Here is a 26,094-nt window from a genome sequence, read left to right on the forward strand (position 1 = left end):
TGAAGTTCTCTGGTGATCTGATCGGCAAGAGGATGGGAAGTCTGCCCCTCATTTGCAAGTCATGGAACCTGCATAAGAGGTATTCCTCTTGAGTGTTTAAGTCAAAACAAGCGAGTTTTGCTTCCCTCTCCACATCCCAGAAGGAACCAGTATATGGGTCCTTGAATGCCTTGGAAGAGTGAGACTGGATGCTAAACAAAGAGGAAAGGTCTGATGTGGGTGACTGGGAACAACTCTGCTGTCAGCCATTCCCGGTGGCTTTAATACCACAAAAGACCAGGTTCCGCCTGAGAAGGCCACTTAGCCCTCATGTATCAAGCACCGAAGGTGTCTGGCTTGTTAGGAAATACTGGCTGTATGTAAAGAAGCAGGTAATACAGACACTAGCTAGGTTGAGTGCTTGAAGCTCAATTCATCCAACCTCAGGCCTGCCTGAGGTAGCACTTAACGGAGAATTCCCATCTCTGGCAGCATGCCCAGTAGGACCAGCCTCTACATTTGGGTTTGAGACAGCCACCTGCCAAGACTGAGGGGTTCCAGTGTGTGGCTGGTGAGTACGGTTTGAGAGTAAGGCTGTGGAAAGTCAGAAGAGAGCTGCCTTTGGGGAGGAGATGCCGGGGCTGGGGGTGGGGCACCAGGAAGGAGCCCCTGAGCCTCTGCCATGGCTGCTTTCCATCTGGGTGGCAGCTGAGGTGTTTTCGTCATTTTGCTGTGTGCATGAATAATAGTGTCAGGATGGTTTTCAGTTAAAAGCTTGGGTCAAAGACAATCTGGGGATGAATGGTTTGGACCCGAAGGTCAGAAGCAATGAGAGATAGCGGGCGGCTGGGAACCTAAAGCTCTTGACCCCACCCCCGTGTATCTGTAGTGTGAGTGGCGGCTCTGCCCACCGGGAGTGTCAGCAGTCACTGGCAACCTCGGACTCTAGCCAGCGGGGCTGTTCTCAGACTGGTGCCCTTGGGAGATGGAGCAGAATAGGGTGTGCATCCCATACTATTCTGAAGTCAGCTTTGGCCATGCGATTTGCTCTGCCAATGCAACATTGACAGAAGTAATGCGTCAACTCCGGGTGGAAGCTTTAAAAGCCACTGTTAAGAGGCATAGAGTAGACCTATAGCATGACTTAAAATTTCCAGATTCATCTCGAAGCTGCTTCCTGGAAGTGGGCTGCTGTAACAAGACAGTTGGTCGGTGTGGGCAGCAGGGACACTATCACTGGGAACTCGCCAGCAGACAACACCAAAGTTTAAATGACTATTTTCTGAATCCCAGGAATTAGAGAGCAGGACTCCTACCATGTGCAGCGTATGCCTGGGCCACTTCAGTGTTGACTGGGCTGTAAGGCAGATTGTATCTTAGACTCTTATAGCTTTAGTGCACATAGAATCCCCTGGTGGGTTCATGGACCAGTCCCCAAGGTTCCAGTTTACACTGTCTAGGTTGGGCCCAGGAATCAGCATTTCCACATAGTTCTCTGCTGAGCCAGAGGTCACACTGTGAATAGAAGACTCATTGTAAGTAGGTCTTCCCTTACCTCAACTGCAAGGACCTGTCTGGAAGGACTCCTGTGGGGTGGAGAGAACACCTCAGGGCCCATGTTTGCCCCCTGGGGATGTCTCTTGCATCTTTCAGTCACAGTGCTCCCTGTAGAATCTGTGCTTCCCTACTGAAAGATAATTCTGAAAAGATGCCTTTTCCTATGACAAGCCTTCTTTCTCTGCAGCTCAGACAACATAGCCTGTGTTTGTAAACCCTGCATTCATCTAGAGTTCGCTTTCAGAACTTGCTCAGCACTCGTGACTTAAGCCATGGCAGTCTTGTAAGAAGACAGAAAATGACTCCATTCACTTAGACCCCTCCTTGCTGCGCACCCCGGAGTCTCTCTCTCTGAGACTGTGCCTTTGGAGCCCAGGTGGTCTCCCCTGGAGTCACAGTGAGGAGCCAGCGAAACCACACAGCTGCTCTCTCAGCAGCTGCCCCTGAAACCCATCCTCTGTTCTCATTCTGTCACTGGCCAGAAGCACACAAGGGCCCTTACACAGCCGAGACAGAGGCCGCTCTCGCCAAGCCTGACAGCAGCTGAGACAGACGCATCTGCCAGGGAAAGTCACCGGAGCCCTTGGGACCAGGAGCCAACTGGAGGTGTCCGTTGTTCTGAAGGCGTACAGGGTATGCCAACGCCTCGGAGTGAGAGAGTGAGTTAAGACAAGAAAGGGTCTGAAGAAATCAGTGTTCTTCTGGGAAACTGGAGCCAACGTGTTTATATCCTTCCTGTCCATAAATTAAACTCGACTCTAGGAAGTTCAATCACTGAGACTGATTGATGGACGGCCTTGATGACCAAAGGGCCATCAATAAGGTGTACGTCATTCAATCACTGTCAGGATATAAGGCCAGACACATAATCAAATATCCAGAAGCTCAGAGTCTATCTTACAAACTCTGTTCCCTCCCCAAGACAGGGTTTCTCTGTGTAGCCCTGGCTGTGCTGGAACTCACGTAGACCAGGCAGGTCTCGAACTCAGAGATTTGCTTGCTTCTGCCTCCCTCCTAAATGCTGGGATTATAGGTGTTTGCCGCCACCGCCGCCACCACCACCACCACCAACTGACCTGGCGTCTTACAAACTCTTGATCCTGGTCTTTATGGGTTTTGCTTGTTTGTTTCAGTTTTGCTGGCTTTGTCTCTTCGGGTTTGAGTTTTGTTTTTGTTTGTTTGGGTGTGTGTGCATTTTGAGACAGTCTTGGTGTGTAGCCCTGTATGACCACTTGGTACACATTACCTACTGCAGATTCATGCTAATCCTCCTACTTCAGCCTCCTAAGTGCTAGGATTCTAGGTATGAGTGACTAAGTCCAGTTTGTGAAATGTTTTAAAAGGTAGAGGTTGGATTTACTTTTATGTGTCAGAGTTCAGAGATCTCAGCTAAAGAGGACAATAATCCTACGGTTGTCAGATACTGGACCTTGGATTTAAAAACGTAAAAACGTTCTGTCAAAATGTTGTCTATGCTTCTAACCCACATTAATATTAGGAAAACAAAGCACTGCCTTTACTCATGAACAACCCTTTCAGCTGTATCCACTAGCCACTACATGAAGAAGAACTCAATCCGACGCCAACATGCTGAATGCTAAACCATGCAACGGCCTATCTGGGTAACAAGAGTGTTATCCAAATGTGTGCAGATCCAAGGCGTCATGTTTGTGGGCTTTGGCTCCTATTTGCTTGACGCCTAAAAGAGAATGTCTTTTCACCTCGTGAGTACCTACTTATTCTGTTCCTACCAAGATATCAGGCATGTCTACAGAGCTGAAAACCCATGGAACACACTTAGCTCAGAGCAATGCAAGAGAAAAGCAGTATACAGGAGCTTTTCTGTTGTTAAGTTGTTTCTAAGAACTCTCTGGAGAGCCTGTCCAGTGAAGCATTTATCCAATTATTCTTTATCCACAAAAACTTGGGAGTCAGATATCAGGGTAAGAACCTGAATGATCAAAGAAGCGATGGAGAAGTGACCCCCCCCACACACACTCTCTCTCTCTCTCTCATCCCCCATCCCAAAGGGTTGACACTCTCTCCAAGCCCCACCCTACCACTTCCTGTGTCTCTCTATCTGTCCTCAATCCTCCAGAAGCTCTATGGCTAATGTTGGTCAGCTAGTAGCTAGCTCCGCCCTCTGATTCAAAGCAAACTTTATTGGCAGCCTCAGGAGCATCAGAATACAATCCAAATAGCCACAGCAGTCCTTTCACAACAGCCCAATATCCTTTGCCCCTGTTACTGCTATACAGCCAACAAAGCCCCAACGCCTGGGTAGCACATCACAGTATGATGGAGGAGTGTCTATGTGTTACTTTCATTATTAATAAAGATACTGCCTTGGCCCTTTAAGAGACAGAAAATTAGGTAGGCGGAGTAGACAGAACAGAATTGTGGGAAAAAGGAAGCAGAGTTGGGAAGACGCTTCAGGCAGTCGCCATAGTGAGTCTCCATGCTTCTCCTCTCCGAGATGGACGCAGGTTAAGATCTCTCCTGGTAAGCCACACCTCGTGGTGCTACACAGATTACTAAATATGGGTTAAAGCAAGATATGAGAATCAACCAATAAGAAGCTACAGATAACGGGCCAGGCAGTATTTAAATAAATACAGTTTCCATGTAATTATTTTGGGTAAAGCTAGCCGGGTGGCGGGACACAGCCCCGCTGCTTCCTTCTACAACAGTAGGCTTTCTCTGCTCACAGGCCTGGGTGGTCAAGGATGGGGCTCTCCTGACTTTGGCCAGGCTCACAGCTTTCCACAGCTGTAGGCGATCCTGGTCAGGCAGCTGAGAGGACTTTGCCACATGATTCTAGCCTCCAGCTCAGCAGCCCATGCAGGTTCCCATGGCCATCCAAACACACAAGAAATGCGGGGACAGGATTCTGGAGACTTGGACTCAATCTGGTACCCCATCATTTCCGCGGCCTTTTATTGACCCAAGAAAGTCAAAGGAGCAGCCCAAATCCTTAGAGAATGAAAAAAATGTAAGTTCTTTACTGACAGGAACTATAGGTCATAAGCCAGAGTATTTGTAGTTAGAAAACATTAAAGGATCAATTAGAGTCATAAAGTGAAAGAAATCTATCATCAAAATGGGGACGGTCCCCTAATCCTACATCTGCAGGACTCCGGGGTTGCTCAGGAGACATACTTCTATTCACCTACGTAGGTACCTGTGGGGAAGGGTGGAGACAGCACATCTGGTCCACCCGTGAGACTGACGGGCCCGTGCAGAGCTTTGTCTGAGGAGGGCTGACATACATTTGCTGCCACACCATGCTTCTTGCCATTAGGGAAACCCAGCTGGAGGTGAGCTGTGCCTGCATGTGAGTGGAAGATCGGAATGGCAGCCACTCAGAAACTGCTGTAGTAACCCAAACTGAGAGAAGTCCACCATCATAGAGTCTTGAGCACCAGTCCCAGATGATACTTTGAGGTAAAGAATGCAGAAAGGAGGACTAGATTTTTCTACCACATTCTCATTGAGGAGTTGACAACATTAAACTTGGGGAAATTTGACTGCTACAGCCTCTATGACAGATTCATAGAGGCATGGGGCATGTCAGCATCTCCTCAGCTCTTGACTAGGGATTATTATCACTACAAGCCATGGCTCCTTCTTGGGGTCAATAGGAAAGGGTCCAAAATATGCTCAGCATCCTTGCTCATAAAGCTTTGCTGAGGTGCTTCTAATTAGCAAGACTATCTAGGAAAAGACAGACAGGCCTCCCCCATACCCTATGATAGTTGATGGCAGCCTGACCTGTCATTGGAAGGCTGCAAGGTTGGGGCCATGCTAGCATGCCTGAGTGTTGAGGTTGCAGTAGAGATAGAACCTGGCAGAGAAAACAACTTTGCTACTTACTAATGAAGTTAAAGAAATTTCTCTTGCTTGAGGCTCATTTAACTGTCTGACTTGTACCAATGAACACTGCATACTGAATACCCTCAAAATGCTGAGATGCCTACTTCCTGTCCCACTGCAAAGCGGGGAGGGAATTCACCATCATTTGTAAAGTATGAGAAACAGCCTTACCGACACAGGTAGAGGTAACTGGGTAAGAATTCTGCTGCTATCACCTGATGAATACTAAAGATGATATAGCTCGGTGATCCAGGATCTGACCCCTTTGTGCTCATGGAAAAAAGCTAAAATACCTTAGGTAATATGGTCTCTCACTGAAGACAGACTCACTGAGGTGAGTCCTGGGCCAGATAATGTCTATCTGCTTCAGGGAGCAGGTAAGGGGCAGGCAGCTCTGTAGGCCACTGGGGTGGTTGTCCTCAGAGTAGTTGGTATAGTTGGCCATGAGGTTTTCTTGTCTAAGCCCAAATGGGCTCCTCATCCCCAGTGCCCATCTGTGAGGCTTTTTGGAGTCTCTTCTATTGGTATCATTTTCTCAAGAATCAAAATGGCTATCTACCTAAGTGTGGTAGATTGAACATAATTGGCCCCCATAAGCTCATTGGGCGTGGCACTATTAGGAGGTGTGGCTTTGTTGGAGTAGCTATGGCCTTGTTGGAGGGAGTGTGTCACTGTGGGGGTGGGCTTTGAGGTCTCATAAATGTTCAAGCTACTCCCAGAGTTTCAGACCACTTCCTGTTGGTTGTTGGATCAAGATGTAGTTCCTTCTCCATTCTCTGCTTCTTCTCCAGCACCATGTCTGCCTGCATGCTGCCATATCCCACCACGATGATGGACTAAAGCTCTGAAAGTATAAGCCACACCATTAAATGTTTTCTTTTATAAGAGATGCTGTGGTCATGGTGCTCTTCACAGCAACTGAAACCCTAACTAAGACACTAAGAATACTTAGGATACATGTAAGTCTGTGTATCATATACATATGTAGTCCATACAAAATTTGCTGACAATACGCCCCAAGTGCCATATACCATCTAACTCCAACACCAGGCATGAGAAGCTCTCTTGAGTTGTTGGTCAGAGTTATCCAAGAGACTCCCTAAACATTACTTCTCTTGCCTTTGGTTGCTCTCCCACCAAGGCTAATGGCTAGCCTAAAAACACAAATATACTGTGCACCACCAATACAGGCTGTATTTATATATTTAGGAATATACCCGTACACAAATCACCACTATCACTACCAATAACAACAATTAAAGAAAAAGAGGCCATGAATTTAGAGTAGGGGGCATACAAGAGAGGGTTTGATGGGGAGGAGAAGTAATGTCATTATAAAATCAAATTTCAAACAATAATTCAAAAAGTATTACTAACACCCCTCCACCCAAAACAGAATCAAAATAGCAAGGAGTTTATTTGCTGAGCTGAAAGGAGCGTGCCTGGCACACAGGGAGGTGTGGAATTTCCTCATTGAGGTGAGTCTACAAGAGGCTCAAGGTAAATCTCAAGGCAGCTGGCCACACTAGGGTAGTTTTATGAGAAAAAATTGTGTTGGGGGGTGAAAACAAATTTTCCCCATCTCTGGGAAAAAGAGCGGCCTGTATTGAGCCAACAACTACAAAAAAAAAAAAAAAAAAAAAAAAAAAAAAAAAAAAAAAAAAAAAAAAAAAAAGACATTAAATTAAAACTACCCCCAGCAGACATTAAGCCAAGAAAATGTTTATCCAGTTAAAGCAACAAAATAGACAATTGTTTCACAGATAAACTGAGTCAACACCTATAGCTGACAAGGAGACTTGTCAAGGGGCATGAGAAGCTGAGTGTCCTAAGGCCCCAGTTATGAGACTGCCATACTTCAAAAGTCTACCAGACCAATTCGCTCCTTGCTGAGTCCTGACCCGTCAGCACCCCTTAGTGGCCAGCTGTGAACACACCCACGCTCATGCCTTTCTAGTGAGTTTCTCAAACAGGATGTAGGGTTTATAAAAACAGAATACGCCTACTATCTTAGGTTGCACTGCATAAAGTAATAGGATCCCCTCCTGAGGATTTACCTGCCTATGTGTTAGGAGCCACGGAGTAAAGTGAAGTTGTCACGGTGAGTGGAATATAAATTTAAAATGTTTGTAATGCCCGAAAGCGAACATAATTGTCCACAGCTGCTCCTGGCAGGGAACAAAGGACAGAATCATCTGAAAGTGCCCATCTGGGCTCCTTTTGGTCACAGACTTGTGGGTTGGGAGAGGCACCAGAGCAGGAGGAGGTACAGTCCCTGGGCACTGAGGGGCTGAGGGGCCCACCAACCAGGTTCGCAGAAGGAAGACCAAATTGCAGTACTGCGGGTTCCCGAGGGAAAAGCAGCAAGGACTTCCAAGCACCAGCAGAAGTGCCTTGGGAACAAAACACAGGGCTGGGGAGTTTGTCTGAGCTGTGTCAGGAAGGAAATGATGGGCAAAAGGCAGGGGAGAGGAACAGCAGGGTTTGCCCCCAGTGTTTGCAGGCCAGAGCTGGGTGGGCTTTGTGAGTTAATGTCACTACCTCGTGGCTTTTCCTGTTTTCGCTACTTGCTTCTCCATTATTGCTACAGTACTGGGGACCGGGCCCAGAACCTCACTGCTGCTGGGCAAACAACCTTCCAATGAGCTATAGCCCTGCCTCTGTGTTTTGTTGTTTTACGGTGAAATATACATAGCACGAAGCTCGCCACTTTAACCATTTAAAATAGTGACACAGTGGCATGCATAGTCACAGTGTCCTGTAGCCATCAGCTCTACTTCCAGAACTTGGTCACCACCTAGAAAACAGAAAGAGAAAGAAAGGAAGGAAGGAAGGAAGGAAGGAAGGAAGGAAGGAAGGAAAAACAATTAGCAAAACCGACCTCTGCTTTTTGTCCATGCTTCTTCCTGTTGAGATGCCTCACTTAAGTGGAGTCACGTGGCCGCTGTCATTTGTAGCTGGTTGTTTAGCTTGGCGTGTTTTGAAGGGCCATTCATATTATAACCTAGCCCCAGAGTCCACTGCCCGCACGTGCGTGCCTGTCTTGCTTCTGGACCCGCCTTCAGATGGACGCATGGCAGTTCACACAGCTGTGTCATCAACGTGTCTTAAGTGAGAGCGACTACACAAAGATACTCCTGTGACTCTTTGGGAAGCCTGGGGAGAGAGGCTAGGCCCCCTGCCTCCTTGGCCAAGCATTTCTGTCATCGCGAGAAGCCACTGAACGCAGTCTTGCCTTGACCCCATGTATTTCACATTCTGCTCATTTCAGGCCTGTTTACGAGTGTGTTATACACGCCAGCCCACTTTCTCCTCTCTATGAACCTAGGTGGCAGCTGTGTGCCATTAGTTTTGCCTTTGTGTAAGATTCCAGACAGGTATCTGGGTGGTGGCGGCGCACACCTTTAATCCCAGCTCATGGGAGGCAGAGTAGGTGGATCTCTGTAAGTTAGAGGGCAGCCTGGTGTAGAAGGAAGCGGCGGGGCTGCGTCCCACCACCCGGCCGCCGGCTAGCTTTACACCCGAAATAATTACACGGAAACTGTATTCTTTTAAAACACTGCCTGGCCCATAGTTTCAGCCTCTTATTGGTTAATTCTCACATCTTCCTTTAACCCATATTTAGTAATCTGTGTAGCACCACGAGGTGTGGCTTACCAGGAGAGATCTTAACCTGCGTCCATCTCAGAGAGGAGAAGCATGGAGACTCACTATGGCGACTGCCTGAAGCGTCTCCCCACTCCTGCTACCCAGCATTCTGTTCTGTCTACTCCACCTACCTAATTTTCTGTTCTCTTAAAGGGCCAAGGCAGTTTTCTTTATTAATTAACCAATGAAAGTAACATAGACAGATAACTCTCCTCCATCATTTCCCCTTTTTCTGTTTAAACAAAAAAGAAAGGCTTCAACTTTAACATAGCAAAATTACATATAACAAAACAGTTATCAAGCAAGTATTATAGTTACAATATTTAAATCTATTTTATCTTTTATCATAACTAAGGAAAGCTATAACTATCTATTTATTCTTCAACTCCATCAAAGACTCCAGAAGGATATATTACCTAAGTAAACAAGTCATATGCAACTTTCAAACTGTAGAAATGACAGAGACAACTCGCTGCCTGGACAGTCACCCAAAGTTCCTCTGTACCGTTGGGGCATCCATCTTCAGCCTACAGGCCCATAAGTATCCAGCAGACATTTCCATGAAGCAGGAAATTCCAAAGACAGTTCAGTCACTTTCTGCTGTGTCCTGCAGAACGTTTCGCAGACTCTTTAATGAATCAGGAACCCCGAAAGGCCATCTCACCTTTGGGCAAGTTCAGCAGTCCTCTTTCTGTGGGTTCCTTGTGTCCAGTTTATGCAACAGTCCAGGCAAGAGCAGTTTCTTGCCCAAATGGCTAACAAACTCCATAAGTAGCCTCTTCGATGCCCATCTTCCTCTCGAAGTAGATTGGTGCTGCGAGGAGCAGACGTGTCTCATTGTCACGAAAAGCCCTAAGTTATTAAAAATCTTAAATGCCATGTTCTGTAGTCTTTGAAAGATATGAAGAATGCCTATCTGAAATATATCTATGCACATCTAGAAAATCTAACATGACTACAAGCTTGACTATTATCGATGATTATCCATTAACAATCTATATTTCCTAATTATACATTACATTTTTAAATGAACTACACAATTACAATACCTTAATCAAGAGCAGAAGTACATATACATATAACAAAATTGACCTTAAAATCCATACCATTGCAAATTATTCATCTCTATATCATATCTATATCATATCCCCCTTTAAATGTAAAAGAACATTTATAAACAATATTTGGGAACATGGGCGCAGTAATTTCTCTCCAAACTGCTTCCTGCTGAATGGGGGTGCTGTTATTTAGGTCTGTCATGGTGTAACCTGTTCCTCTCAGTTGGCAGTTGAGTGAAGTAATTTTTTGAAGATGTTCACAGCAACCTTTCAGGAGGGCGTGGTCTATCCGCCTGGTCTACAGAGCTAGATCCTGAACAGTTAGGGCTGCTGCACAAAGAAACCCTGTCTCAAAAAACAAACCAACAAACAAACAAACAGAAAGATTCCAGATAGGAAGTATCAACTCTGACGCCCTTTCTCTGCAAGCTGAGCCGTACCTGACCTGCACACACGTCTTGCTCCTATGACCGCGTGGGCTTGGGAAAGAGCCTGCGCTAGCTGTAGAGATTTTACTGTTTTACTGGACAACGAAATCCTCTAGCCCCACACGTCTTCCCTGACACATTCTAGACCCTACTAAATCGGTGACATCTGGTCTGATTCTGCGCATGCCCTGGCTCTCATAGGTCAGTTATCCAGGATTCCATTCACCCTTGGGTCTCACCTCCAGCAGATTGCAATAATTATAAACTAGAGTCCGGCCAGCAATGTACAAAGCCCAGAAGGACAACATTAGTTTCAAGAACTCTGGCCTAGTAACAGTTAGGCCATGAGACTTCCTAACTATGGAGACAGAAACTTCTAGAACAAAAGCCAAAGGATCCATAGCTGCTTTCTTTAGGCCTATTTATTATACTTAAGCAAGCAATGAGGCTCTCACTCCCACCCTTAGGATAGAGGGAGGGAGTTTGCCGTCTCCAGCAGAACAAACACAGCACTTAATTTCCCAGCTCTGGGGCAAAGATATTATTAGAAAGTCTGTGTTCTCAGGGACTCTGTGTCCTTGAAGTGTGGCTGCCCAGTTCTCTGGGTTGTAATTTTAGGAACTGAATCTAAGGACATCAGTTGATCAGGTAAACAGAATTTATTTACCTGCCTCTGTACCTCAGGCTACAGCCCTGATAAGTCCCTCAAGGTGCCCTTCCCAAGCTCCCAGCTCACACGCTGCTTCTGTTTCCTTTGGGAAAGTCTGAGTGTCAGGCAGTGCCCAAACGCCCGGCTAACTCACGGGCCTACTTACTCTAAGGTCTTTCTCTTCAACGTTTCTTGCCTGCCAGGGTTAAGCCAAGTCTTCTGCCTCAGAAGTCTGATGCCACAGAAGTCAGGGTTAGCTGCAGCAATGCCATCACCTGCCTTGTAATCCCAGGAAGATGGGGGCAGGAAGATCACCACCAGCTAGAGGACAGTCTGGTCTGTGAGTTCCAGATATGGAACTCCATAGTGAGCTCCAGATCAGTATGGCTTCATAGGGAGACCGTAACAAAGAAGAAAAAAGGAGGAGAAGGAAAGAAAGAAAGAAAGAAAGAAAGAAAGAAAGAAAGAAAGAAAGAAAGAAAGGAAGGAAGGAAGGAAGGAAGGAAGGAAGGGAATAAGGAAGGCAGGAGGGAAGGCAGGCAGGCAGGCAGGCAGGCAGGCAGGCAGGCAGGCAGGCAGGAAGGAAGGAAGGAAGGAAGGAAGGAAGGAAGGAAGGAAGGAAGCAAGCAAGCAAGCAATAAGCAAACAAAAGCAGGATAGAGAGTGGGCAGTAATGGGCAGTAGACAGGGTGGGAATTTCTCTGCCACCGACTGGCATCTACTGCTTCTGACCAAGTCTCTGGTGTTCAGTGAAACATAACCCATGTTCAGTTGTGTGCACAGCCTTCCCTGTGAGACCCTCATGACTCAGTCAGGGACCACCCGAGAAACAGAACCAACAGAACACACAGACACGGAGAAAATGGTATAGGAGGGACTGAGCTGTGAAAGTCTTGAAGCCAACAAACCCTACAATGCGCCATATTTAGGTTGGATGCCCAGAAGACCCAGTGATGTGGTTCTAGTCCAAACTCAGAAGCCTGCGACCCAGAGAGCCACTGTCTGATTGCAGCAGAGGATGGAGACCTTGCAGAGGCGGGAGAGCTTGCCCTTCCAAGTCTCTGTGCTACTAGAGCCAAACTAGCTGTAGATGGGATGGTATACGTCTTTTTTTTTCTTATAGAAACTCCCTCACAGACACACCCAGAGGTTATAGTTCATTTTGTCTGCTTGTTTGTTTTTTGAGACAGGATTTCTCTCCATAGCCATAGCTGTCATGGAACTCACTCTGGACCAGACAGGCCTTGTACTTAGAGATCCACCTACCTCTGTTTCCCAAGCACTAGGATTAAAGATGCGCACCACCACTGCCCAGCTTTAGATGGGTGTTCTTACCCAAACTGACACAGTAAATTAACTCTCACATTCCTGTTCTTCACAGTTGAGTATCCTGAAACCCTGAAGCCTGACATTCTGCCTTGCCCAGGTTAGGACCACAAAGAATCCATTCACACAGGAAGCCAGCAGTACTCGCAGGCTATAGCACCCTGCCTGTAATATACAGACTCCGTACAGTCACACACACAGCCCATAGCCCTACCCTACTTATGTTCGGGTCATATGACTTGTTGACCATGAAGAAACTTCAAGAAGGAAAGACAAAGAGAATCTACAACTGCTTTCTCTGAGCCCGTGCTGATGGATGCACTCTGTAACCTACGCTAGCACCATGGGAATGCTGACGATTTTGCACAGGGGAAACATTTTTCTCTTCAGTTTGGGCTGTTTTTCTCTCCAGCTTCCCCTCATTAGCATTTCTATAGAAGAACAGAGGTGCTCAAACAAAAGCAAGCATCATTCTCGGGTACCCCAGAAGCAGCGCTAATAACTGGACCACACGAGCAGTGGGCCATTCACTGCCGTGCTGACTGAACTCAGCAGGTAGCTGTGACAGGGTAGGACAAGCCATGGACCCCAGCCTAAGGTCAGCAAGAAGGTTCTCAACCTTCCTAATGTCGCGACCCTTTAATACAGTTGCTCATGCTGTGGTGACCCCCAGCGGTAAAATTATTATCATGGCTATTTCATGGTTGCAATCTTGCTACTAATACCTATGTTTTCCTATAGTTGTGACCCCTGTGAAAGGTTGTGACCCACAGGTTGCTCCAGGCTGTTTGTGGAGTGCAGAGGAGAGCTGTCCTCCAAGGGCTGAGTTCTCTGGCAGGCAGCACGCCAGGGCCTCCCCAGCCCTATGCTTCTCAGTGCACAGCTCTGCGGTGTCACCTCGCTCGGGGGTGGTCCAGAATGTTCAGGACTCTCTCCTGTGTATTTCTGCCTCCCTTTCTCTGAAATAGTTCTCTTAACCTGCCTCCCAGACAACAGCTGGCAGCGACCAGTGCCTTCTGATAGGCCTGCCATTGTGTTAACGGTGTCACATGCTACCTTGCTACACCTCATCACCACACTGTCCTGACACCCACCAGTTTCTCCTCCTTTCTCCCACAGCTGCTTCCTCATCTCAGAGCATCACAGTTTCTCTCCAGGGCTGCCTGGAGGCTGCCCAAATTGGCCTCTCCTTGGCCTCTTGAAGGTGATCATATTATGCCCTCTTAAAGTTATCAAGGCTCCTCCTAAGAAGACATGAGAAGGTTTCTTTTAAAGAGAGAGCTAAGTCCCATCATCAAGTTCCTTCCACCTTCCGGCTGTGCCGAACCAATTGCTACAGGAAGTCCCGCCCCTTGGCTGTAGCGCCACTCCATCGATTGCTTAGAACCCCTTTCCAAGGAGTTCATTCTCAGCACTGGATGCTAATCTCCTTCGCAGAGAACTGCATCACGGCCTGTCTGGTCCCAACTATGGATGCCTTAACATGCCAGTCACAGTGCTGGGAGATTACCAGGATTAAGCCTAGTATATGCATCTGTTTGGGGGTTGAGTCCAGTTTAATCAGGGATTAAATAATCAGAATACTGTCCAACATGCAAGATCCCAAGCAATAGGGTCTGATGGAGTGGCTTTGGTAGAGGGGCCTTTCTTCTTCCTGTGGATAATGGCTCCCACTCTCATTTCTCATTAGGCTAAAATTCTTACCCTGGATAGTTCTGTAGTATTTCCTAATACTGAAACACCCAGCCACCTAGTCATTCAGCATAGTATGCTTTGGATTTCACACAGTTAAAGGTAGGGACCTATCACTTTTGAAAGCATTTGCCAGACCACTCTGGAAAAGGCAAAGTCCCTGCTAGGCCATTGCCTATACCTGATTTGTCTTAAAATGAAGGTTCCAAGAGGGCTTTCTGGAACCAAGTAGGCCGAGCTCCCAGCTTCAGTCTGTTTACCCTCAGTCCGTTCACCCTGCAGGCAGATGATGAGCCAATAACTAGTCATTCAACATGATGTTAAGTCTTTGCACCAACGTTCTCAGATACCATTGTGCCAAGAGGAAACACCATTGAACTCAGCTTCTCTCCTATGAGAGGAGAGTGTGTATTTCTCTTTCCATAGTCAGAAGAAAGGCATTGCCCTCCGGGAAAACTAAGAAAAGGAGAACTTAAGCATCTCTTGCTCCTTAAAAAAACGGGAATTAAATGAAATTTATCATTAAATGTAAGCGGAACTATCACAAGGGTTTGATTTCAGCTCTTTTTTAAAGGGGGGATTTTTTTTTACAGCATTGGGGATGTATCAGGGCTCTTTCCTCATTCCCATGCTTGTTTTTTGGTCCCTTTTTGTGTCCCGTGGTGATGTGATGGCTTGAATGAGAAAGTCTCCCGCAGGCTGGTGTGTTTGGGCACTTGGTCCCCAGGGTGTTTCTGCTCCCTGTTCTTTTAGGGTTTCTGTTTCTTTAAGGGTGAAGTCTCAGGAAAAAACTAACCATTAGAGGGTGATCTTATAGGCTAGTCTGGTACGGTTTCCATCTAAGCTCCCTGCTTCCAGATCTACCAAGATGTAAGGAGTCCCAGCCACACACACCTGACACCACCAACACCGTGGATGCTGCCACACATTCCCTGCCGTGATGGACTACGTCCTCAGACCATGAGCCAAAACGAATCCTTACTCCTAAGTAGTTTCTGTCAGGTATTTGGTGGCAGCTATGGAAAAGAGTCAAGTAAGCGGCCTTCACATCTTGGGTAGCTATTTAATAGCTATGCCTACCCTTTTCTCCACAGCAGAGTTAAAGTTACAGCCGGACATAGCAGCCTTTGGTTACAGCTCTCAGGAAGCAAAAGCGGTGAGCTGGACACACTTGGTCTGTGGAGCCCAGTGGTTCTCTGCCACCTAGTGTCCACATAGGGTACTGCAGGCTTCTCCATAGGACACTTCCAAGGATGGAATCTTCCCTTCCCCTCCCTCTCTCATGGCTACCAACCCAGGGATGTCATGGAGAACAAGTGTCACCATGCTACAGGGAGAAAGCATGGGCTCTTGGACTGGACAGAATGACCCAGAGTTTGCCACATTCTCCACCTGAGACTGGGAATAGGACATGGCTTGGTTAAGCTTTAGCGTCTGTGTCTGCTGAAGGTGGAGCATACGAACGATGGCTGACTTGGGACCACTGCACAAGTGGACCTAAGTTTGATCCCCAGGACTCACGTTTTAAAGCTATAAGTGCGTGTAATCCCAGCAAGGAGCCAAGTGTGGCTTCTGACTGATAACAAGAATCCAAGTCCTTAGTGGAATGCTCATTGATGCTGACACCCTGTAAGCAAGGAAATGGCTCCTTCCCCCCGGAGCCTGGATGAGATCGCAGGTCCACTGAGAATCTCTTGCAGCTGTTGCAGTCCAATTGTGCCTGAACATGGAGATTTATATTATTATATTATTATAACACAGATTCTGTGTTATACATCAGTGCTGTCTTTGACCATACTTGGAGTGATGCCTTATATCAACAGATAAATAGCTTTCCTGCAGCTGTGCAAGACCCAAAGAAAAGATGGCCAAGGGGAAGAGAATGGCCATAGCCCCTGCTACCGCTAAGAAGCAAGAGGCTAAAGCTCTCGGGACCAAGGACAGCAAATATGAAGAGATCTCCCTGTCTCTGTGGAGGCAATGCCCTGGGTCCAAAAATCTGTGGCTTCCATTTCCAAACTGGATAAGGCAAGATCCCAAAGAATTTACCACCAAACTGGATGAAATCAACACTGCTGAGTTTGTACATTTGGATAATAATATTTGTCTTTCGTTCTGTGTCAAAAATAGATGATTAATATGATTACTTAATACCATATATTCCTATTATCCAGAGAGGGCCACTTTTAGCAGGTTTATTTCATCACCCTGGATCAAATTAATACATGATCATTGAAAAACCAAAAAACAAAAAGTTCAAAAACACAAAGCAGGCAAGCAGACAGGTCAAACCAAAGTATAGTCTTAAGGTGTCTAATTCTGAGACTTAGTTTATATTAGCTTTGTTTGAATTGCTTTGTTTGTTGTAGAGACTTTTTTCTTTTTATTGTATGTGTGTGGATGTTTTGCCTGTCTGTATGTTGTGCACTATGTGCCTGCAGTGCCCACAGAGGCCAGAAGAGGGCATCATATCTCATCATATCTCATTGAGTTGCTGTGGTGCTGGGAACCAGACCTGGGTCCTCTGCAAAAGCAATCAAGAGCTCTTAACTTAGCCTAAGCAACCCATCCTTAGGGAGATGATGCTTGAGCTGCATTAGGAAATGACCTTTGCAGGCTGAGGCGGGGCCTCAGGTAACAGTCAACTGAACTCACTGATCACTGGCTTGACCCGCTTAGATTTGAGGACAGGTAGATCCTGTAAGGAAATGGACTTCTGCTATTGATCATTGGTGCCCTGACACACCTTACAACGAACTAGCCCTGGGAAAGCATGGAGTTATTAGAATGGTTTTCTACAAAGATGTATTTGCAAAGATCTTGCTGATCGCAGAAGGAACATGTAGAAGTAGCTGATATAACTTTGATAAGTGTTCAGTATTGAGAAATGGTGTACTTCGTCCCAGTAGGGAGTTGACATTCTCTTGGAAACAACTTCTACATTAATTTATATTTTTAAAAGGGAGCTACAGAAGTAGTAACTCATATATAGCCAGGGGCTTCATCCCAGTATCCCTCCCTCCAAACCCCCAAACCCTATCCAAACACCTGCTGACCCAGCTAGTTGAAAGGCCAAGTGGGGGAGTCACTTGGGTCTAAGATGTTCAGACCAGCCTGGATAACCTAGTGAGAGGCCTTGTCAAAATCTTAAAATGAAAAAGGTAGCTAGAGGGCTGGGGGGTGCATTTCAGTTGTCAAAGAACTTGCCTAGCGTGTAGGAAGCTCTGGATTCAACCTCCAACCACATAAAATCATGCATGAAGGGGCATGCCTGTAATCCCAGGACCCAGGTGCTGGAGGTAGGAGGATCAGAGGTTGAAGGTCATTTTTGGCTATCTGAGGTTGAGGCTGGCCTGGGCTCACTGAAATTCTGTCTCAGAAAAAAAAGGGGGGGAGGGAGACCAGAAGGGATATTTTTATTTTTTTTTAAAAATGAAATTTATGCCCTGGCAATGCTGAAGCATGCATGGGTAGCCCATATATGGCGTCTCTGTTGAACTTGTCCATATTGGGTTTCATGGTCTAAGTTGATGAGGATGACTGACCAAGTCTCTTCCTCAAGAGGGCAGCAGATCTCATTACAGATTGTTGTGAGCCACCATGTGGTTGCTGGGAATTGACTCAGGATCTTTGGAAGAGCAGGGAGTGCTCTTAACCGCTGAGCCATCTCTCCAGGATCCATCCACTGACTAATTTCATTATTTGTTTATAATAGTGAGCCAGACTGTATTTGAGTTTAAGCTCTCTGAACCCCATGGAAAGTCTTGGGGTTTTAGGGAAGGAGTTTGAGTGCAGTTCCTAGAGTTGGGATGGTATTCCGGGTGGAGGTAGAGCAGGGGGACCAATCTCTATGGCCTCCATGTAATTCCCTCCTGGGCCATCACAGGCTGACATGCATGAGACGGTCTACACAGGGGTGTGGAAGCTGCTGGCTGCAGGTACAGAGCTTGCCTTTCTCAACAGCCACTGCACTCTGACCTGGAAAACTAGACTCTAGCCTGGGGCTAGCGTGTAATGGTTTTGCTTCTACCTGGAGGGTGACTTCCAGGGTCTCAAACCTGGAGACCAGCCCACATGAGACAGTAAAGAGAAACCAGCAGCTTTGGCAAGGAAATAAGGTGGGTTAGCAAACAGGCTGGCTGGCTCTTCCACGGCAGCTGGGGCAATTTACGGCCGTGATAGCCTAGGAAGCGGCGGCAGGGTTCTTGCTTTGGCTCCCATCACAGATGTCAACTCTTGAACCTCACTGCTCATCAGCAACACCTGGAAAACATGTTAAACTAGGATTGCGGGCCCCCATGGCCAGAGTTCCTCATTGTCCAGGTCTGAGATGGACCCGAGAGAGTGCCCTTCCACCGAATGCCCAGGAGACTGTTTGTCAGGGAATAAACACTTTGGAAAACACCTTTTGAAAGAGTTCATTTTCCCTGGCTACACACTATCTATGGCCCCAGTGTCCATGGGTATCTCCTAAGCCTGCCTAGCCTCCCAATTAACACCTTTGGTAAACTCCTTTCCGCTTAAGCTAGCTTTAGTGAATCCTGTTATCTGCAGCTGAGCCCCCATACACGTGAGAGTCCTGGGTGCCTGAAGCGACGTTCTACTATTCTAGAAATCCGTCATTGAAGTCCCCACTCTTCTCCTCCACAGGGACACTCTGTCACTGACTCCATGTACTATCAGTTACATGACTCATGGGGACACACTCTTTCTCTCCTGGATGTCCTTGTCATAGTCAAATAATTCCCCGTATTCATTCCCTACCTGCTCCAAAGAGCATGTCAGGAATGGCAGAAGCGTGAGGGTGAGGGTTAGCGTTTATGAACCTTAAATCACAAAGATCTTGAATCTAGTACTAACCTAGTTCCACAGAAGGCAGTGTCTCACTGGTCCCCAAAATTTGCCTCTTTGGGCAAAGCATTTTCCTTAAAAAGATTTTTATTCAATTTTATGTGCATTGGTATTTTACCTGCATGTATGTCTGTGTGAGGGTGCCAGATCCCCTGGAACTGGAGTTACAGACAGTTGTGAGCTGCCATGTGGGTGCTGGGAATTGAACGTGGGTCCTCAGGAAGAGTACCCAGTGCTCTTAATCACTGAGCCCTCTCTCCAGCCTGGGTAAAGCATCTTGATATGAAATTTCTAATAATAATAATAATAATAATAATAATAATAATAATACCACCTAAACAAGCCCATCCTCACACTGTGGCACTTTAGTGTGCCAAAGAATAGCAAAATGGCGTCTTGCTAGATGTGTCTATTTAAAAATGGTTAGAAGATTTTTATTTAGCCAGTGAGCCATAGACCACAGGGCACATGTGTGCACATGCGCAGATGCACAGACACACACACACACACACACACACACAGAGTCCCTCAGGTAAATGCCTTCCCAGATAGGTTTTTAGATGTGTATCATTTACTTGATAAAGCATAGAGGTCTATGGAGAGGAGTTAGGGTCTGCTGCACAAATAGGCGTTTGGACAGCTTTAAAAACGCATACTCTTTACACCCAAATGCCAGGGAAATTCCCAAGGAAAGTGGTTATTAAAGCAAAGAGCAACCGCTTTTCAAAACCAAGGCGGGTGCCTGGTCCAGTGGCCTTGAAAACCGCCTTCTCCAGAAGCTGCATGAAGAACTGCTGATCTACTTACCTAATGACTCTCATCACTGCTGGTCCTGATTGACAGTGGGATCCCTGCTCACTAAGAGGGGCTGGGACACTTCCCCATCCCATAACTCAGGCTGGCTCAGGATTTTCAACCTCCTGCAAACATTGCAATCTCCTGGGGAGCAGTCCCAAATCCACTCTCCATCTGGGGGGCTGGTGATATTTACAAGTTTACCCTGTGATCGCCATGTGTGGTTTGGGATGGAAACCCTAAGGATGAACGGAGATATCAGGTTCACACAGTTAAAGCCTTGGAGGATCCTGGTGTTCCGATCCAGGTGTCATGTACTCTCTTTAAAGACTTAAAGAGTCCGTCCTTTCTTTCTTTCTTTCTTTCTTTCTTTCTTTCTTTCTTTCTTTCTTTCTTTCTTTCTTTCTCTTTCTTTCCTTCCTTCCTTCCTTCCTTCCTTCCTTCCTTCCTTCTTCCCTCCGTCCCTCCCTCCCTCCCTCCCTATGCTTGAGATACTGTGTTCCTGCTACTTGGAAAATCCACAGAAGAGGACACCAGCAACTTTGCCACGAGGTGCCTGCCCCTCCTCACTAACATATTTTAAGCCTTCAAACAATGTCATGAAATAGGAACAGAAGAGGGAGCATGGACAAATGTGCTACCCAAGGATTTCCGTGCAAGGAGGAAATGATCTTTAGCCCTGAGAAAAAACAAACCTGTGCCTTCCCACTGATCTCATTAGCTGGAGACGTGGAACCTGGATTCACCTGACATGACATATGGCAGTGTTTATGAATGCCAGAATTTCTCGCACCTTTTTCATTTCTGCCACATACTGAGGGTCCCAGCCTACAACAACAAAATTCTAAAAATAGTATTTTTAAAATGAGACAAAAGTCTTTTCTCAGATCTGCGGTTCAGTAAATATGGAATTCTTTTCACAGTTCAGGATTTGTTTACAACACCTAAGCTTGCAAGAAGAGGATGACCCAGAACTATAGTCCCTTGATCATGTGGAATTCCCCTCTATATGCTGTGAATATCATTGGTTAATAAAGGAACTGCTTTGGGACTATAGCAGGGCTATAGGGGAACAGAGCTAGGTGGGGAAAATGAAACGGAACGCTGGGGGAAAGGAGGTGAAGTCAGAAGCCGGAGACAGAGGGAACTTTAGCCATTAAGCCACAGCCACGTGATGATACAAAGATTAATAGAAAAGGGTTAAATTAATATGTAAGAGTTAGCTAATAAGAAGGTAGAGCTAATGGGCCAAGCAGTGATTTAATTAATACAGTTTCTGTGTGATTATTTTGGGTCTAAGCAGCTGGGAACCAGCAAGCAGCCCCCTCCTTACAACACCTTGAAACTTAGTTACGGCCATAGAACTTCTATAAGGTAGGTATACTAAAGGGTTTTACAAGAAACAAGGTAGTGGGGCGATTAAACTTTAAAGACACAAAATGCAGATGGCAAATAAGAGCTAGCTCCTATTCTACTCCAGTATTTGCCAGTCTTTTGTTTTGTTTTGTTTTGTTTTTGGTATCCATTAAGCTCCTCTTGGCATATTTAATGGACATCAGCATGCCTTTTAATGTACACAAATGTCATACTGACAAACATAACCATGTCTTTCTGCAGAGCGAGGTTGTTTCTCCATGTACTAGAACACGAACCTTGGTGGCAGCCTGGGAAACTCGGTCTCTGTTGGCTGTGCATACTTACTAGGATATGGCTCACTTTGTAGATTAATTGCAGAGAAACGTACACATTAACATCTCTGCTTTTAAGGCTTGATAATATCCACAGATAACAGCCTCTGAGCACTTAATACTAACCTGTTTTCCAAGTACTCAAGAAATTTAAAACCAGAAATTTATTCAGTGACACAAACAGCTTTTTGGATTTATTCTAGGGTGAGGTAAACCTATTGTGGGTTATTAGCCTTTCTGGGATACTCAAGTATGGGGTATGTCTCACTGCAGTGATAAAAATTTGAATATTCTGAAGAGAATTTAATTATGAAAATTTATGCTTAAAATTGTCAATAGTAGACTAGGTGGTGGTATTGCACATCTTTAATCCCAGCACTCAGGAGGCAGAGGGAGGTGGATCTCTGTGAGACAGAGGCCAATCTGACCTACAAAGCGAGTTTCAGGACAGTTAGGGCTCTGTTACACAGAGAAACCCTGTCTAAAAAAAAGTCGATAATAAAAATAATTTTGAATGTGGCATGAAGGAAGCATTTTTTCTTTGTCTTCTCCTCCTCCTCCTCCTCCTCCTTCTTCTTTTTTGGAGGGGGAGAGGTTAAAGACAGGGTTTCTATCTGTAGCCCTGGGTGTCCTGGAACTAGTTCTGTAGACCAGGTTGGTCTCGAACTCACAGAGATCTGCTTGCCTCTTCCTCCCAAGTGCTGGTATTAAAGGCTACTACTACTCAGCAGGTATTTCCTTCTTGAGACTTAACAATTTTGTGGAGACATGGATGGACTCATCTGTCATTTAGGATATACAGCGATGAGGACACAGTCGACAGCAGCCAGGACTCCAGAGGAAGAGGAGATGCTGGTTTGCACTACGGTGGGAGGCCAAGCTAAAAGGTGTGGGTAACAGGGTGTTTGCCTGGTTTGCTTCAGTGTAATCAACGTGACCTGGGTGGAGGGAATGTAGTACATTGACAGTAGGGGGAAGACAGGGACATACGATCAAAAGACCAGAGTTATAAACAGTGCTGAGTACAATTTCGTCATTGACATTGTTACTCATGCTTCTGAAAACTAATTTTCAGATTAGTTTCAATTGAATGATCAAGAATACTATCGCCATGAACAGCGCAACCAAGGATTCTCTGGGAAAAGCCAGTTGATAATGCCCATTGAGAAGACCCTGACTCTGGCTGGCAGAACAGTCCCCGGGTTCTAGAATTCTAGAAACAGTCGCACTCCTGTATCCTAAGCATTTCCCTCTCTTGCTCTCCTACTAGACCCTCTCTGGAGGCTGAGACCTGGACCGTGTAATTCCTTTCAGAAGCTCAGGTTGTCAAGGTTGGGGTTTGTGGCTTGGCTGTCTGTAGGGTCTCAGTCTCACAGTGTTCCTTAATGACAATCTGTCTCATTGGGTCAACTCCCTGTTAGGGCCAGCTAACAACTTCGGAGCCCTCTCCTTGAACTGCAGACATAATTACGGATGCTCCATAGCTAGGATCCACTGAGGTTTAAGGGTACCATCCATCATGGTGGGTGAGGTATGACAACAGGAGAGGGAGCAGGGCCAGCAGGAGCTGGTCACATTGTGCCTAGAGTACAAGAGCGAAGAGGGATACATCTTCCTTTTAATATGAGCTCATCCTCTCTCATTTCATCAACATGTACATATGACAGCAGTGATCAGTAGTTACACAACTACAACCCTACACACCCAGAAAAGACGGGAAATAGGCTTTTGTTTTCCCAGTACCAGATCAGCTGGCGGTGGTCTATATTCTCCGAGGCTCTGCTTTAGTCTCTATTTTCTCCATTTGTAAATAAGAGTTTCTCTTTATATCTTCTAAGGTTTTGTACTCTGAGTATTCTAGCTTCCTGCAATATCTCTATTGGTTACTTTTTGGTCTATGAATTAGTTATGTTTCTATTGCTGTGATAAAACACCATGACCGTGGCCGCTTATAGAAGGAAGAAGGGTTTATTGCCAGGAGCATGGCAGCCAGCAGACAGGCATCGTTATGGGGCAGCTGAGAGCTCACATCTAGTTCCATAACCAAGAAGTAGAGAGGGCACACTGGGCACACTGGGCACACTGGGGACGGTGGGAAGCGTTTGAAACTTTACACTGGCCTCAGGAACACACCTCTCCCAGTAAGGCCACACCTCTTCATCCTTCCCAAACAGTCACCAATGTGGAACAAGTATTCAAATGCCTAAGACTTATGAGGGTTGGAGGTATATCTCATTCCAGCCACAACAGCCTGAGGCTTGTTGCTATAGCAATATGCAAAGCTGATTAGTTAGAAAGAAGTAAAGCTTGACTCATGGTTTGGCAGGCTGAAACATTCCAGAAGGGGTGATTGCAGCTGTCAGGGGTCTTGGGCTGCCTCCCCACCTGATGGTGTGGGAAGAAGCCAGCTGAAGAGCTGGAAGTAGACAGAGTTTGGTGTGAGAAGTCCCAGGTGGCCTTAAAGCATTGCTACATGCATGCATTCTTGAGAGCGAAGCCCTCAGGATCTAATTGTCTCTTAAAGGCCCCACTAACCACCTTTCAAAACTTTTCTTGATACCCAAATTTCAACCTGTGGTGCTATTGATAACCAGAACACCTGTGAGCCGAATGTTCTCAATTGCTACTGTCAATCAAGGATTTCCACCTCCTGTGTGAACTAGCCTGTTTCCCAGGTGGCGTCTTCTGCCAGCTCAGAAATGGGCAACAAAATGCTCCAGCCCCAGACAGGTGCTTTGTCTTAAGCATCAAAAAAGCAAAGAACATCTGAGTTCATTGCCTTACGTATACTCTCCACCGGAGACCCAGTACAGCCTGAGAAATGATCAGAATCGTTCAGAGACATTAAGAGCTCAGATTCTGGAGGCCAACTACCAGGTTTGAAGCTTGAATCCAGTCCTTACTGGCTGTGGCTTTGGGTAAGTTCCTTCTTAGTTCTAATCAGTAACATGAGGATGAAACTTGTGCCTCTTCGTCAGCTGCCTCGAAGACCCAGTGAGGTGGCTGGTAGGCACTTCAGAGACCTAGGAAGCTCTATAAATGTCTGTTAATGTTATCTTTCTCTCCTCTCCGCTCCTCCCACCCGCTCCCATCCCCTCTCCCCCTCCCCTCCCCTGCCCTCCGCTCCTCCTCTCTCTCTCTCTCTCTCTCTCTCTCTCTCTCTCTCTCTCTCTCTCTCTCTCTCTCTCTCCCTCCTTCTGCCTGCCTTTCTTTTCTGGTACTAGGAGTTGAACCTAGGGCCTTGCAAATGCTAGCCAAGCCTTCTGCCACACAACTATATCTCCAGGCCTTTCTTACCTTTTTTTTTAAACAACAGGGTCTCCCTAAGTCATCCATGCTGGCCTAGATGTCATTATATAACCCAGGCAGGTCTTGAATTTATGACCCTCTTACCTCAGCCTTCTTAGAAGCTAGGACTACAACTCTGCTCAGCATCATTCCTATTAACAAAAACAATGGGTCGCTGATTAAATACGTGATCTGATATGTAACTACGAGTAAAGTATTCGATATTTCTGAACGGTAGGAGCACAGTTGATTTCCATTTTCACATATCTGAAGAGGCTTCCTACAAGAAGATCCATGGCTTTCATAGGTAGGAAGCTTGCTTTTTAAGAAGAAGGCATCTTCAGACACATGTATATTGGAACATTAGCCAGTCCTTTCTCCAGTATGTCAATGCTGCCTTCAGTGGGGTGGTCAACAGCCGTGGTCAGGGTGTGGGTCACCCCAGCCCGAGCCCCTCCCGCAGCCTGTTGCTCTCCCTCTGCTCCCACACTCAGCCTCTTCTCAGCATAGGACTCCATGAAGTTCTCAGGACCTGCTACAGAGTTGACACCATTTTGCTGGCCACAAACGCTCAACGTCCCTCATTAGGAAGAAAGGCAAAGGATGAAATTCCCAAGAGTGGCTTTTCTTTTTCTTCTCCTTGTTTGAAGCAACACCTGGACAATGGAGAAGCTGTTGAATAAACAGGAAGGAAATCGAGGGCCTCTGAAATCCAAGCCTGTTGATTCTTTTAATCTAGCACCCACTCAAACTCACAGGCAACTTGAAGAGAACGTTCTTACCTCCTTGGACAAGACTTGAAGAGAACGTTCTTACCTCCTTGGACAAGACTTGAAGAGAACGTTCTTACCTCCTTGGACAAGACTTGAAGAGAACGTTCTTACCTCCTTGGACAAGACTTGAAGAGAACGTTCTTACCTCCTTGGACAAGACTTGAAGAGAACGTTCTTACCTCCTTGGACAAGACTTGAAGAGAACGTTCTTACCTCCTTGGACAAGACTTGGGTGAAACGCACACGGATGAGCAAGCCTGTCAGTGGTGAAGCAGAGCGAGCAGGCTGTGGGATTTACTGATTAATATCAAGAAAGTCTTTAAGGACACTTTGGGCCAGGAGAAGTCACTGGTCAAGTGGGCTACTTTCTTAGTGAGGGCAAGAAAAATATCAGAAACCTGCAAGGACTAGACAGACATGTCTGACCTGCTCACCCTGGCTGCAGGATGGAAAACCAAACGTCTTTTTGAGTTCAAAGGGCACTGTCCT

Source organism: Arvicola amphibius, chromosome 1 (assembly GCF_903992535.2).
Source record: "Arvicola amphibius chromosome 1, mArvAmp1.2, whole genome shotgun sequence".
NCBI lineage: Eukaryota > Metazoa > Chordata > Mammalia > Rodentia > Cricetidae > Arvicola > Arvicola amphibius.